The sequence below is a fragment of the Callospermophilus lateralis genome, chromosome 10 (assembly GCF_048772815.1).
Source record: "Callospermophilus lateralis isolate mCalLat2 chromosome 10, mCalLat2.hap1, whole genome shotgun sequence".
NCBI lineage: Eukaryota > Metazoa > Chordata > Mammalia > Rodentia > Sciuridae > Callospermophilus > Callospermophilus lateralis.
Window position 1 is genome coordinate 121,190,441 of NC_135314.1, and position 8,077 is coordinate 121,198,517.

Sequence of the window (8,077 nt, forward strand, 5' to 3'; positions counted from 1 at the left end):
CAGCCCCCACAGTGACTTGAGCCCAAAGTAACTGCCTCCATGCCATGGCCATTGTGGATATAATTTGTAATAGATGGCACTTGGCTCCCAGCTCCCAATAGCTGGCTGCTGTCAGGTTTGGTATGTGGAACATTTTGTCTGAGAGACATGTTGGCCTGGGTTGAAAGTAATTCCCATCATCTCAGAACCGGGTGGCCTGTCAGGAGGTTATTTTTCAATTCAATCTGGACTCAGGAAGTCCTTCGGACTGAGAGCTGGTATTTTCAAAGGTTAATAAGCCCATCAGAAATTTCTTTCATGGGAAAATGTGATACATCTGATTGGCCAGACTTGCATAAAGACCCCCACCCCAGATCAAGAGCCTGAGCATAATTTCACTTTAGACTTAAGACTTCAGTGCTCTGAAGATTTCTGGGGTCAAGACTGGGAGAAGGTGGCGGGAGACTGCCTTGGTTATTGCTTGTGGGAATCCAGGACAAGAAGGGCTGAATTATGTTCTTAGGTGCCCCAAATGTGTGCCAGTGCATGTACACACACACACACACACACACACACACACACACGTGGCTGTTTGGCTGTAGGCTTTGTGTACAAGTGTGTGCACACATGTGTGGGTGTTAGGCTGTATATTTTGTGTAAATGTCTATTGCATGTGTGTGCATGTTCAGGAGACATTTGTAAGCATATTTTGCATGCATGTAAATCTGCATTCCTCCAATGAGTGTGTGCATATATGTGTGCACACATACTTGTGTATGTTAGTTGAGTATATGATGTATGTATATATGTTTGTGGATTCTTGCATGTGTATCCAAGAGGACATGCATGCATCTACACATGCATGTTGGCCTGGGAATGAGAGCAGTTTAATGGTAGGAGCACAGGTTTTGGAATCAGACGAACATGGGTTCAAACTGTAACTCCACAATTTATCAGCTGTGTGAAGCCATATTAGTCATTCTTTTTGCGGGGGTGGGGTACCAGGGATTGAACTCAGGGACACTTAACCACTGAACCACATCCCCAGTCCTTTCTTGTATTTTATTTAGACACAGGTATCAATGAATTGCTTAGGGCCTTGCAATTGCTGAGGCTGGCTTTGAACTCCTGATCCTCCTGTCTTAACCTCCAGGGCCACTGGGATTACAGGCATGCACCACTGCACTTGGCTTCCAGTCATGTTTTTTAATTTTTTAATTGTAGCTCTTCTGATAAATGTATTATGGTATTTTATTTAATTCACATTCACCTGATGACCAATGATGTTGAGCATCTTCTTGTATGCTTATTTGACACTTAACCTTTTCCAGAAGTTTGTCTATTTAAATCTTTTGCCTATTTTCAAAAGTCCGTTGTCCTACCTGTAAGGATCTCTCTGGAGTCTCTGTTCTGTACCACTGATCTATTTTCATTTATTTTGATTACTGTGGCTTTAAAACAATTCTTGAACTCAGATAGTATCATTCCTCCAACTTTGTCCTCTTTTCCCCAAAAAACTGTTTCAGCTATTTTATGTCCTTGGCATTTGCATTTGAATTTTAGAATCAGGTTTTCAATTTCTAAATAAAAAAAAAAACCTTTCTAAAATTTTTATTGTTCGTATATCAAATGTATAGATTTGGGGAAATTTGGTATCTCAACAATATTTGGCTTTCCAGCTTATGAACAAAGCTTTTCACTCCATCTATTCAGGTCTTCAATTTCTCTCAACAGTGTTTTTTAGCCTTTGATGTATAGATTTATTCCCAAATTGTTTCACGATTTTGGTGCAGTTGTAAATGTTATTGTCTTTTAATTTCAATTTATGATTATTGTCAATCTATCGAGATGCAATTGCTTTCTGTGAAGTGAGCCTGTATCTTTCATATTTGCTAACTCATTCTTCAGATCTAGTAGTTTCTTCTTGTTGGTGTTTCTTGGATTTTTTTTTTTTTTTTTTTTGATACCAGGGATTGAATTCAGGGGCACTTGACCATTGAGCCACATCCCCAGCCCTATTTTGAATTTTATTTAGAGACAGGGTTTCACTGAGTTGCTTAGTGCCTCACCGTTGCTGAGACTGGCTTTGAACTTGTGATCCTCCTGTCTCAGCCTCCCCTAAACTGCTGGGATTATAGGCGTGTGCCACCACCTCTGGACAAATCTAGTAGTTTGTTTATAGAATCCATCAGATGTTTTATGTAGACAGTCATGTCTGTGAATAAAGTCAAGTTGAATCTTCATTCTAAGCTCTCTTCTTTTTGTTTTCTGGCAGGAGGGAAGCTGGTTGCACCGGTAGAACCTCTAATCCAGGGTTAGTAGCAGTGATGGGAGCACACATCCTCGTCTCTGAGCATAAAAAGCACCAGTCTTCCACATGAAGCATATCATCTGTAGATTTTTTCATAGATGCCTTTGCCAGTTTGCAGAAATCCTCTTTTACTCCTAATCTTCTGAGGATTTTTTAAAATTGGGAAGAGATGTTAAATTTTATCAAATGCTTTTTCAGCAACTATTGAGCTAGGTTTTACTTTTATAGTTTGTTAATATGATGAATTAAATTTATTATTTTTTTGCTTATTAAACCAACTCTATACTCTTGGGGGAAACCCCACATAATAAGGATGTATTATAATTTTTCATTAATTGTCAAATTGCTTTGACATTTTTTCCTAGAATTTTTACTCTATATTCATGAAAGATATTGATCTATGACTATCTTTTCTTATGATGTTTTTTGGTTTTGAAATCTGGATAATGCTGGCCTCAGAATAAATTGGAAAGTCTTTCAACCTCTTCAATTATCTAGGTTGTGTTTGTGTAGAATTGGTATCACTTCCTTCTTAAATATCTAATACAATGGACCTTGGCCTGGAGCTCTCTCTGTGAGAGAATTAAAAACAAACAATCATCTAGCTCTTTGGTTTTTCTTTTTCCAATGTGTTATTGTTTTATTTTTCCTCTTTACCTGTTTTTTTTTCCAAAATTAGTCAAGTAATTTTTATGATTCTTTTTTATATCCTTTGCTGATTTGTTCTATATTTATTTTAGCAATTGCTTAAGAATTTATAATATGCATCTATAACATAGTCTACATCCAAATGATATTATAGCGCTTTTCATGAAAGACATAATAGTCTACTTCCATTTTTCTGTTCTTAGCCTTTATGCCATTTTAGCTCATAAATATCTCAGAGATAGATATCTCCAACAATGAGTTGTTATATTTTTAAAATTATCCTTTTTGTTTTATCATTTTTTAAAAAAAGTCAATTTTCAGTCAGATGTGGTGGTGCATGCCTGTAATCCCAGTGGCCCAGGAGGCTGAGACAGGAGGATCTAGAGTTCAAAGCCAGCCTCAGCCAAAGCAAAATGCTTGGCAACTCAATGAGACTCTGTCTCTAAATAAAATACAAAATAGGCTTGGGATGTGGCTCAGTGGCTGAGTCCCTCTGAGTTCAGTCCCCAATACCAAAAATCAATATCACTTGTTTTTTAGAGCAGGCTTAGATTTATAGAAAAACTGAGCAGAAGGTACAAAGAATTACCCTTTACCTCTTTTCACCCCAACACACACACATTGTTTCCCTTATTATTAACATCTTGTGTTGCTGTGGTCCATTTGTTACATTGAAGAACCAATATTAATGTATTATTTTTACTAATGTCCTCAATTTATGTTAGTGTTTACATTTTGTGTTATACAGTTCTGTGGGTCTTAAAAAATGCATAATGTCACAGAAGTATTCTTAATGCCCCCAAAGTTCCTGTGTTTCACCTATTGGTCCCTTCCTCCTTCCCTTGAACTCCAGGCAACTGCTGAACTTATTAATATCTCTATGGCTTTGCCCTTTCTACAATGTCATGCAATTCAAGTCATACAGCTTGCTTCTGTCAATCAAAAAATTGTATTCTTGTCTGAATGCACTAGTTTGTTTATCCATTCACCTACCGAAGGACATCTTCATTGCTTCCAATTTTTTGCAATTATAAATAAATTTGCTATAAACATTCACATACAGATTTTTGTAGGAACATATGTTTTCAATTCATTTGAGTAAATACTCAGGAGCACAATTGTTGAGTCATATAAAGCTGTTTAACTTTGTAAGAAGCTGTTAGAATGGCTACACCATTTTTTCATTCTGTTTTTGTTTTGGTTTGGGTGGTTCTGGGGATTGAACTTATGACCTTTGCCTGCTAGGCAAGTGCTCTACCACTGAGCTATATCCTGCTCCACTTTTTCATTCTCAAAAAAATTTCTTTCTGTTAAAGAGATTTAAGTAATAAAAATTATATACTTTCCCATGTACATATTATTTCCAGGTGCTCTTCAACAGATTTTTTCATCTAGTATCATTTTCCTTCTGCCTGAAAAACTTTGACATTTGTGTGTGTGTGTGTGTGTGTGTGTGTGTGCACGTGCACACTGATGTGGAATTTTTTTCAGCTTTTGTTTATCTCAGATAAATCCTTTTTTGCAGTTATTTTTGTTTTGGTACTGGGGATTGAACTCAGGGGCACTCGACCACTGAGCCACATCCCCATCCCTATTTTATATCTTATTTGAGACAGGGTCTCAACTGAGTTGCTTAGTGCCTTGTCATTGCTGAGTTTGGCTTTGAACTCACAATCCTCCTGACTCAGTCTCCAGAGATGCTGGGATTACAGGTGTGCGCCACCGTGCTGAGCTGTGTGCCTTCATTTTCAAAGACACTTTTGCTGGATATAAAATTTAGATTTGTCAATTTTTTTGTTGTTTTGTTTGGTTTATTTTATGTTTTTTAAATTTCTGTGCTTTAAAGACATGACTCCAAAGTGGATCTGGAGGAGGGAGGAGAAGAGGCCAAGGGAAGGTCCTGAGAAATGAGATTGCACAAATCATGTTGTGTGCATATATGAATAGAGCATATGTGAATATAGCATAATGAATCCACCATTATATATAATGCACCAACAAGAAAATTATAAAAAATAAACAATGCATCAAATTCTTAAAAGATGTGGCTCTAATATCTCCCTGCTTATTTATTTATTTATTTATTTAGGATGAGAAATCTGCCATCCTTATTTTTCTTCCTCTGTATATAATGTGTCTTCTCTCCCGCACCCTCTGTCAGCATTTAAGATTTTCCGCATCATGATTGACTTTGAGTAATTTGATTATGATATGCTTTGGTATAGTTATTTTTTCATGCAACTTGTGCTTGAGGCTGGTTGAGCTTCCTAAATCAATAAATATATAGTTTTCAGCTAATCTTGAAATATTTTGTCCATGATTTCAAATTTTTTTCAAATACTTTTTGGTCAAATATACTCAACTATTTTTTGCCTCCTTCTCCCTCTCTTGCTCTGCTTTAGGGACTCGATTACATGTCCATTCGGCTGCTTAATATTGTTTCACAGCTCACCGAGCCTCTGTCCTTTCTTTAAAAAAAAAATGTCTTCTCTATGTATGTTTTATTCTGAACAGTTTCTATTGCTGTATTTCAAGTTCACCGTGCTTTCCTTCTGCTGTGTCTAATCTGCTTTTAATTTCATCCTGTGTGTTTTTATCTGGGATATTGTAGCTTTCATCTTTTGAAGTTTTTTATTTAGGCATCTTGTAATTTCTGTGTTTCTGTTTCACTTTTTTTGACACATGGAATGTGGTTATAGTAACTTTTAATATCCTTTCATGCCAAATTCTAACATTTGTGTCAGTCCTCGGTCAGTTTAGATTGATGGATTGTCATTGTAGGTCATGTTATCCTGCTTCTTTGTATGCCTATCCATCTTTTTTTTTTTTTTTTTTGCTGGGGGGCAGGGGATCCCACACATGAATTTTACTTTGTTGGATGTTTTAGTATTCTTATAAATATTCTCATGTTCCAGACCAGGATGCAGTTGAATGAAATGGAAACATTTGACCTTTCATAATTTGTTGGCTGGAATTGGAGCTATGCTCCATCTATGGCTAGTTATTTCCCATTACTGAGGCAACTTGTGAAGATGCATGAGTTGTTCCCATCTCCCTGGTGGGGATAAGGCACCATTCCCACACTGTTTGTGCCCTCCTCATTCCCCAGCTTCACATTACGCCTTCACACACACTGATCAGTACCTGGCTGCATACCTGAAGAGGACCCTCTGCAGTCTTCAGGGTTCTGTGATCAGTTCTCTGCCTCTTTGGTACTCTATTTGAGAAACTATATGTGCTATAACCTGGGTCTCCCTTTTATGTGCTATAGCCTAAGCCGCTGTAGCCAGATTCCCCTGTCACATGCTGTCTTGGAGTCTAGTCTCTCCTTCATCACATTTAGGTAGATGCTAGTTAAACTGTTGTTAGTCTGCTCGGTTATTCTCCATTTTACCTTTTTGACTACGGGTTCCATAAAGGCAGAGATTTTGATACTATATCGTTAATATTCATCACATTTGAACCATAGTAAGAGCACAGTAAATATTCATTAAATCAATGGATAAACAAATAATTATTGATAGCAGAGTTAGAAGGGGCCCAAGTCTCTAGACAAGGATGAGAGGAACCAGCCCTAAGCACTAAGCAGTGGTGGTGACCTTGGGGGCAGACAAGGCCCCTGCAGCAACAGGAGAGGGGGTGGAGTAGAATGCTGTTGATGCTGACAACAATAATCCTGTGTGCTTTTATTTAAGCTAGGAAGAGAGAAAAATCTGAATACGATCAGAAAGCTCAAGATCAATGTTTTAATGTTGCCTGTTAGAAAAAGTAAGTAAAATGGATTAACTTATGATATATAAGTTATAGTTATAACTTATATATAACTTATGGTATGTAACTTAAATATTTATAGGATTGACTTTTTAATGATTGTTGTTGATAAAGTCTCTGTCAGTAAGAGCTGCATGTGTCAGTTGAAAAAGTACCTACCCAGGGTCCATCAGAACTTCACCTGAGCCCTTCATGTCCCCAGGAAGGAGATGGAAGGGAATCATTGGCAAAACCAGGTATCGGGATGTTAAACAAATATAGGTTCAAATCTTGACCATGTATCCATTGACAAATTGAATTTGGCTACCTAGAAAATAGACACTTCTATTACCACCTGCCTTGGAGGTTTCTCTGAGGATTGAGATGATACAAATAAAGTCCATGGTTTATATCAGGTGCTCAATAAATGGCAGACATTCTTTTAGTTACTCTTGGTCAATGACTACCTTAAGAGAGCTGCCTGCATGATTTGGGGGTGCAGTATAGAGGTGATCTAGACACTGCTGCCTTGAGGAGCTTATGGAGGCAGAAGTGGCCAGGGGCCAGGACCCCAGGTGCTGCTCATTCAGCAGTACCCTCTGTTGAGAAAGGATGATATGATAATGCTTCTTTCATATCTCCCTACTTGCCACTGGCAAGATGAGAGGGATGAGGGAACCGGCAATCCTAAGATGTCAGGAGCACATCCGGATGCCTGTGACCTGTGAGATAAATACAATACTTTTCAGTTGCTCTCTTTCCTTTGACTGGAAGTCTGATATCTCTCTATCCCTTTCACCCTGTGCATGCTCAGTACTCAGTAGTTGCTTACAGTTATCTGTGCAAGTGAGCAGAATGTCTATTACAGTGTAACTAACTTCCCCAAACTTAGTGACAATTTTTGTGTGTGTGTATGTGTGTGTGTGTGTGTTGCTGGGGATTGAACCCAGGGCCTTGTGCATGCAAGTTAAGCACTCTACCAACTGAGCTATATCCCCAGCCCAGTGACAATTATTTTACTCATGAGTCTACTTTGGGCAGACTTTGGTAAAGACCGCTCATCTCTGCTCCTCCTACTCTAGCTGGAGTGGCTCAAAGGCTGTGCCTTGGAATATATGAAGGTTCATTATTCACATCTGTCTGGTGATGCCTCCCTGGTCTGGGACCTCAGAAGGGGTTGTCAGTCAGAACACCTACATGGGCCTCTGCACTTGGCCTGTGCTTCTGCACATCCTGGTGGCTGGATCCCAAAAGAGAGCATTGGGCTGGGGTAGGGGGCAGAGGACAGGGGCCAGAGGACATGGCACAGACAAAGCTATATCATGTTTTCTAACCTAGTCTTGGAAATCAGGGCACCACTGCCATCCCACTGTATTCATTAGAAACCGA